General features: G+C 29.7%; 2 long non-coding RNA genes across 3 annotated transcripts; one reads left to right on the top strand and one right to left on the bottom strand.

Moving 5' to 3' along the window:
- LOC123884938 lies at positions 1-3,002 on the bottom strand. Its single transcript, XR_006801030.1, has 2 exons — positions 2,754-3,002; positions 1-335 (listed from the first exon to the last, which is right to left on the bottom strand). It is a non-coding gene; the product is annotated as an uncharacterized LOC123884938 (long non-coding RNA).
- Positions 709-2,726, top strand: LOC123884939. 2 transcript variants are annotated; one of them, XR_006801032.1, is made up of 4 exons: positions 709-1,167; positions 1,410-1,649; positions 1,764-1,900; positions 2,005-2,726. It is a non-coding gene; the product is annotated as an uncharacterized LOC123884939 (long non-coding RNA). The 2 variants fall into 2 exon arrangements; XR_006801031.1 differs by having other exon boundaries at positions 718-1,649.
- Positions 3,003-8,642: the final 5,640 nt, after the last annotated feature.

Raw genomic sequence — 8,642 nt, 5'->3', positions numbered from 1 at the left:
TTAAACTAAAATGATTATCATTCATATATATCAAAATAATAACATCGATCAACATAACGTTGTCCTAATATTGTCAATCATTCACAATCAAACTAACATCTTCAAAATGAAATAGACCATGCATCTTCAAAATGAAACTAACATCTTAAATGTATATCCAAATGTGCATTCACCATATATCAAACTAACATGAAATGTATATCACAATTATGTGCATTCACCATCAAACTAACATCATCAAAATGTATATCCTATTAAAAAAACATAAACATCTAGCTCTCTTCTTCTTCTTCATGATCTTTCATTTCTTCTTCGATATCATCATTATTTATCTTCTGCAAAATAAAAGTAATATAATTAAAATTCTATGTAAAAAGAAAAGAAACAATGAGCAGATCAACTATCTAGAAGTCAATACATTTTTTTTTTTGTAAAATATCCAATGAATTAGACATTCAAACGTGTGACTAACGGAGTCGGTCCTAAACAAGCAACTTTTCAATACAAAAATATTCTGAATATTATCATTACAGTCCTAAATTATCAGTTCAGTTCAAGGTTTTGAATGAACAGTCATAAGCATCACAGTGTCACAACTCACATAATTATATTAACCGAAGCTTCCTTGACTATTGCCTAATCACCCCATACAAGCTAATGGATTTTTTAGTCACAGCTAAAGAGGATAACTAAATCCTCTCATCACTGACTCATCACTATTCCCACTGCTTTGGAGGCTTTCTTGCTTGAAGCAATGAGAATCAATGTAACTTACTAACAGTTCTAGAAGATTACTCAATAGATTTGACAAGTCACAAGAAAATGACTTCATTGTAATCAATCAGACAACCAAATAGGCCTTCTCCTTCTTGTGAGTGCTTGATCCTTCTAGGCCGAATGCCTCACGAACACCATCATGATTCATTCTAATATATAGTTTCATGGAATAAAACACTATATAAGCTAAAGGCATACCCATTGTATTTGTAAACACCACAGGATATTTGTGTTTTTGTTCTTGTTGTAGTTTGTTGGTTCTGTTCTTTTTTCTTATTTTATTTGTTTATGGCTTTGTTGAATCTGAGAAATAGAAAATGTGTGTAACCACATGGGATGCCTCGTACCTAGGGAGGGATAGGTGTGATCAAGTGCAATTCTTTGATTGTGGTAGGTACTTGATCTGCTAATGAATGATCCAAATCAGTCTTGTAGTTATATGTCATGCTCATTTAATTAGCTTTTTTAGGAATTTTTAATAGATGATAAATAATTTATCATTAGCTTGGGTTTTGGGTGTGGCTTCATAATTAATTATCAAGTTTTCATAAATATACTATATGATCATTACCCTTCGATTTGTTTCGAAAGTTCAAAACATTAACTTGGTTTTTCTTTCTTTTCACAATCAGTGTCATGTTTGAACTACTTGGAAAGAATGGAAGGGAATTTAAAGAGCAAACTAAGTACCACATTAATGAATACGCTGATTCTGGTTTGAGGAGTACATCTAGTTTAATAGAGAGTTGACAGAGGCTAAAAACTTAGTGAGTGTCGATCAGGAGCAGATTGTAGAAGACATATTGCAAACGATTGAGAAGGATTTGATTCTTCTTAGCGCTACCGCAGTTGAAGTTAAACTACAAGACGAGGTATGTTATAAATACCGGTTTTTACTTTTTCACGCAATTATTTATGTATTTTGATATTAGTATTGTGATCTTATATAGTAAGAATTTGTGCTAATAGTTCTATGTGTTGTATAGGTTCCTGAATTAAACTTGGATCATGAATAGTTTTTGTTGGCATGAAAGAGAATGGTTTTCAAAGACCGAACCTTCCTCTTATGTCAACAGAAACTGAAGAAAAGGATTCATCTGCCCTCACTTTCACTATCACGGTGGTAAGTACTAAACTATCATATAATGTCGAGGCCTAATTTTGGATTGATGTATACATTTTGAAGCTCATATAATTGATATTATGAAATAAATATTGTTATTGTAGGATGCAAAATATGGAACTTCCACAGGTGTGTCAGCCGCAGATATCGGAGAAAGTGAGAGAAATTGGTTGAAAGAACTTATGTCTCTCATCTTCCTACTAAATAGGGTCCTTTTCAAGCATATGGCTGTTAAAAGGTAAGAAAACATGTCTTTTTTTAAAACTTATGTTATAAACCAAGTTGGATGGAATTGAGCATGTGGTTGTTGCGAAGAAAGTTGATTATCCGGAGAAGTGATTTAGAGTTTACACTTCCACATAGTTTGTTATATTGTATTATAAAAAATCGAGTTTGAATATAGTCTTAGCATTTATTGTTGTTATTATTATTATTTTTTCGTCAATTATCATTATTATAGCAAAATCTATAATAAGGTAGCCTAATAAATTTCCTGCTACGTAGCGGAATCGCAATAGCATATTGGCTTTCGTTGTGGGTGCTCTAAATCCCGATATGTAACAGCGGTATAGCGGCGATATACCGGTTATTTAACAACACTGAGACAAGTTGAAACTCTCTTGATAATCTTACCATCTTAAGTTACTAAAACAAAGGCCTGATAATAAGCTGAAATCTCTTACTAAACTACGAAGGTAAATGCCCAATGATGCCAATTTATATAACATCACAAACAAACATCAACAAGGCTTTTTAAAACCAAAGTCCTAATCAAACTATAGTTAAAAGAACAAACATAGTATAATAAAATCAAGTACCACAAACACAGTATAATAAAGGAAAAAGTGAGTACCTTGCGAGAATAGAATCGGAAGGAATAGCGTTTTGTCGAGATGAAGGGTGGAATCGCGTTTCTTCAACTTAACAGATTAGGGTTCCTGACCTGAATCATCCGCCGGTTGTGTTTTCTGTTCGAGGAGAATAATCGATTATGAGAAGTAGAATCAATTTGGGGAAGAATCAATTGGGATTTTGGGGATGCAATCAACTTGATAGTTGAAATTAATTTGGGATTTTAGGGATGAAATCAACAAGAAGAAAGTATAATTCAATTGGGATATATATGCATTCTTTTTTAAAAAAATTTGTTTTTTTTTTAACTAAATCTTTTTAAAATTTCACAAAATAAAAAAAAAGGGTTTTCTGCAAATAATTTAAGATATATTTTATTAAAGGACAAAACTTACATGCATTTCCATACAAGCATTTCTTACTTTTCCTCTCACAAAGAGGTAGTTTTTTTTATTAAAAAATAATTTTCTTTTATTTTTTCAAAATGAAAAAACACAAATAACCACCTCTTTGTGAGTGGAAAAGTAAGAAATGCATGTATGGAAATGCATGTATGGAAATGCATGTAAGTTTTGTCCTTTATTAAAATAATTAAAAATTATATGAGTACGGTTTTTAACTGTTGTTATAGATTACAGATGAAAACCGTGCTTATTGCAATAGGCTATGAAAACGGTTTTCTGCAAAATTTCACCAAAACAAGATACAATAAAAAATATATTTTTATTAAAATAATTTTAAATTATATGAGTACTGTTCTTAACCGTTGCTGTAGATTACAGATAAAAAACCGTTCTTGTTGATATCTATGAGAACGGTTTTCTACTGTTGCAAACAATTGACAAAAATATATATACTATCAGAACGGTTTACAACAAGCGTTGTCTTTGATATTCTAGGAGAACGGTTTTTTTACATCCCAAAATTTAGGCGTTGCGGTAGGCCTAAAATGTTGTAGTGCTATGTGATATCTCTAGCCAATGTGAGACTTCTAATACACCTCATCACGTCCAGAACTAAACAAGCTGGAACGTGGAATCAACAACAACGGGTGGCCCAAATATGGGAGGTCTCCACAACAAACAACAAATGAATTTAGGATAGACTCTGATACCATATTAGAATTTGAGAGGTCTATACTCAACCACAAAAGCTAGCTTGAGAGTTGAGGTTTGCACTACACTTATAAAGGTTATATATGTCATATCTCTAGTAAATGTGGGACCGGTTCGCCCGTGAACCGAGCACCTCAGCGGTCCGGATGACTAGCCAGAACCGCTAGTCAGTGGAACCGGTAAAAAACCGGTGTGAACCGGTATGAACCGGTGAGAACTGGCAAAACCGATGAACCGAGAACCCGGAAAAACCGGCCGGTTTTTAACTCCCTTAAAAAAACTGATTTTTTTTTTAAAAAAAATCCATTTTTATTTTTCTTTTTGCTGAAATTGAACACGCGTGAAAACACTGAAACATCATCTTTGTCCTTTTAAAGAAAGACCTTTCTTTGTTTCATTTTCTATTTTCCACTAAAATTCCAATATTTATTGTTTTTTTCTTTTTTCAGATTTATTGATTTGAAATCTTTAATTCCCTTTTCACTCTCTCATAAGATCCAAGAATCCCAAAAGTATTTGATGGAAGTGAAAGAAGAAATGAAATTGGAAGATGTTTTTGAATGAAATTGAAAGAAGTTTTTGATAGAAGTGAAGATGAATAAAGCATTTATTTGTGTTGTTGTTTTTTAATTCATGTTAATGGTTAGAGAGAGAAGAGGAAGAGGAAGAGATGAATTTGAGAAGAGATAGATAATGGTGGCTGTGTTTTCACTGTGTTTTCATTCTTTTGGCATATGTGAGTTTGCAACTTTCTTTTATATCTAGGGTTAGTGTAATGAGTTTGGGCCATGTCTTCTTGAAATGTGGGTTAGTGAAATAGACATTTGTATTTTTATTTTTTTTACTATTGAAATTTGAGTTTGATGTTGAAATATATATTTTATATTTTATTATATATTTATTTATTTATTTATTATCCGGTTCTAAAATGGTCGAACCGATTGAACCGGTTGAACCATGAACCGGAGGCCACAACGGTTCGACATCCGGTCCGGTTTTTAAAACATTGAGTAGAAGTAGAACTATAATTGATTAAGCCTTAATGTAGTTCCATGTTTGAGGTAGTCAAAATTAATTTTAAACATATAAAATTGATTTTGACATATTTAATTGCTCTCAAGTAAAAATCATTTTTGGCTCCAAAAACTTTCATTCTAACTTTAAATTTTATATTTAAATTTATATAAATATATTTAAATATAAATTAATTTACAATCAACTTTTTTTTAAATAAAATTATTTTTTATCCAACATGAAGTAAATGTCCTAAGAGATTGTGACATCCAACATGCTATGCTTATTCCACCACGAAGACTCTTCATTCCCCCAACTGCATAAAAGTACATGCATATGTAAGTTTCTCTTCAACTCTATCTCCATGAATTTCTTCATCGAGTTCTATATATATTACAATGAAGAAATTCATCGAGACATGGATTATTAATAGTTATGGACTACTTAGTATATATTTATATAATTTATCGACCTTATTAAGAGAGTTTGATAGTTTGGAGACCAAATTGAAAATAATAGTGTGCATGGATAAGTATATTTTCATAGTCACTCTAAAAAATAATAGTGCATGTTATTGTAGAATTTTATCAAGTGAATATTTGTTGCTCAAAGAAATTTCACAAATTAGAATTTTATCAAGTAAATATTTGTTGTTTGAAGAAATTTCACAAATTACAGTGAAAAATAGTAAGTGAATATTTGTGTGCGTGGAACCTTTGATGTTTTTTAATTTACAAATTTTCACATTGGATTCAACATCTCTCTATGAATTAATTTGTTGTTTTCCAAAACCTAAATATTAAAATTTATATATTGTTGATGTTTATAACATATATTAGATTTGTAACAATTGTTTGGCTGTATAATCTGATAATTGTTTGTAGTAAGACCATTGATTCAATTCTTAACCTTTTCATTATTTTTGCATAATTTTCGTTCTGGTCATTTTAATTTTAGTCATTGAGTAAAAGGTTTCATTTTAGTTTAGTCCTTGATACTGTATAATCAACAAGTATAAAAATATCTTTTTAATACATTTTTTTTAACTAGTACCATGACCAAAAAATTATAGTAGTAATAAAGTTGTTCATTTTTTTACCACATGCAGGTTCTACCCACCCATAACCATAAAACATATGATCATGTTCAATGTCCATGCTTCAATTATTCATGTGGTGTGGATTGAAAATGATGGGACTGTGCCTTGGTTTGGCCCTTTTCACTTTTAGGCAAAATCTCTTTAATTTCCAATGTGGTATGGTAAAAATATTTATGTGATGAGAGAGTAACTTTGAATATGATAACACGTTAAATAAGGCTGTGAGGTGAGTGAATTGAAACATGAAATAACTGAACAAAGAAAAAGTTTAGAAAGTATGTCTCACTTGTTATGGTTTTGTTTTTCTATTCACATTATATTTTCAGATGTTAACTAGTACATATTGTGTTTCTTTTCAATTCATGTGAAACAAAAACATTATTATATAGAAACCTACCTTGTGATAATTAAATAGACCAACCTCTTATAGAAAATATTGTCTAGTTGGGCTCCTTGACTTCCTTGCTAATTGCAATAATGTAATTATATTGCTGATTACCTAATTATATTATTGTGTTCTACAACATAATACTAAATAAAACAAATAACTTATGAAATTTATATATAATTTTTAGAAATTAAGAATAATATTTTAACTATTATGAAACTCTATAATTAATTCCTAAGATACATAGTAGTATGAAGTTAATAAAAATAAATAAATAAATAAATAGCTATAGTTTTTGTTATTAATATTATCTTGGACATTTTTTTTTCTTCAGAAAATGGGAGCAAAAGAATAACCTCTGCAACACCCTAGATATATTAAAATAAAAATAAAAGAGAATATAAATACTAGAGGAACAAAAATCGAACTCAATTAAACCATATATAATTTGTCCCAAATGGATATACAAACAATTCACATACAACAAAAGTGGTCTAAAAACTTGAGGCAAACTCACACAGATCGCACACACTATCAAGCAAATCCACGGGTCCGAAACCAAATAGTAAAAAAAAGATGTTTGTGTATACATTTACATCTTAAGAAGGCGAAAGAGCGACCGACATGGACCGATTCATGTACCACAACAAGCAAGAGACCCTTTCAAATCAAACGGCGACTGAATCCGATCACCAACACAAAGTTGAATCAAGACACCAACCAACCGTAAACAAAAAAAAAGACACCAACCAACCAATTAGTAAAAACAGCAATATCATGATTGTATTCGGCCAACAAGTCTCAATTCAATCATAAAATACTGAAGTGGATATCAAAGACTAATAACATTAGTCAAAAGAATATAATAGAATTATTAATATAAATTTTTTTTAATATAAACAAATAATACTACTATGTATCTTAAAACTAATAATTTATTTTTCATGAATTTGGTATTAGTTTTTATTGAAATAATTATGAAACAATTTTTTTTTGGTAGTGAATTATGAAACATTTTATTAGTTTAAAAAATAACTTGTTTAAATTTTTTTGATTTTGGGCTTGGACATGTAGATGAGTACCAGTATTTTTTACACTATACGGATATGATGAGTACTATGGTACGTACTCTATCCATTATCATTGAAATTCGAACCCTAACCTCTACACATATTATAACTAGTATAATTTACCCGTGTAATTGCACGGGTTAATGTTCAATGAAAAATATAAATTATTAAAATTTTAATATTTTGTGATTTTTTAATTATCTATAATTTTTTTTTATTTAATGTAATTTATTTAGATATGAAAAATAATACAAATTTTACATATTTTAAAGGGGAGGGTGTATATTAATCTTCCACTCCCCGTTCCCAACTCACATGTTATTTTTTCTCTCATAGACATCTGCATCAGTTTCTGTAAGGATCTCATCAACATATTAAAAAAATTGAATAAATAAATTTATTCTTCGTCTTTAAATATGTTCTTTAGATCCAATAGAAAAAACATATAGGCCATAGAGATGAGAAATGATAAAAAACTAAATAAGAGAAAAGAATATGTAAAAAAAATAATTCACAAATTGGTTGAAAAACAATCCTAGATGAGGGTGATGAGAAAAAAGAGATGAAAGAAAGCTGAGAGCAAAAACATTTTTAGTCAATTTTGGCAATGTTTCTAAAATTTTGTTTTATCATCAAATCATATTCCTTGTGTGTAGCTATCTTATATACCAAAGTTTGACATAATATTTTTGGTGCAATAATTAATTCGTAATTAACACACGATTAATATAAAGACTTCTATAGAAAGCTAGAAATTAATATACAAACTTCTTGAGAAAGTCAAATCTCATAAAATATGAAAATTTCAATAAATTAATGATAGTATTGCAAGACCAAAAATAAATTAATGTATTTAAATAAAAATAAACAAATTGATGAAGAGAAAGTTTCATTTTTGTTTAGTACCAAATTGTAAAAAAAAAAGTAAACTAATTCAAAGTCCAATGAATTTTTTTGGGTAAATGATCATTTACACCCCCGCAAAATAAGTAAATTTTCGTTTACCCCGCTATGCAGATTTTTTTTCTGTTTACCCCCCTGCAAAAAATAGATTCACTCATTTTGCCCCCTGTGTGTACAGCAGGACATGTGATTGTGCAAATTTGCTGACGTGCCTTGTACACGTGGAAAAAAACATTTATATTTATTTTTAAATTCCACGTCAGATAATATTTTTTTCAAAAAAACTTTTTCCTACAAAATT

This window comes from Trifolium pratense, linkage group LG5 (genome assembly GCF_020283565.1).
Source record: "Trifolium pratense cultivar HEN17-A07 linkage group LG5, ARS_RC_1.1, whole genome shotgun sequence".
Taxonomy (NCBI): Eukaryota; Viridiplantae; Streptophyta; class Magnoliopsida; order Fabales; family Fabaceae; genus Trifolium; species Trifolium pratense.
The sequence above is the reverse complement of the archived record's forward strand: the minus strand, read 5'-3'. Positions and strand labels throughout refer to the sequence as shown.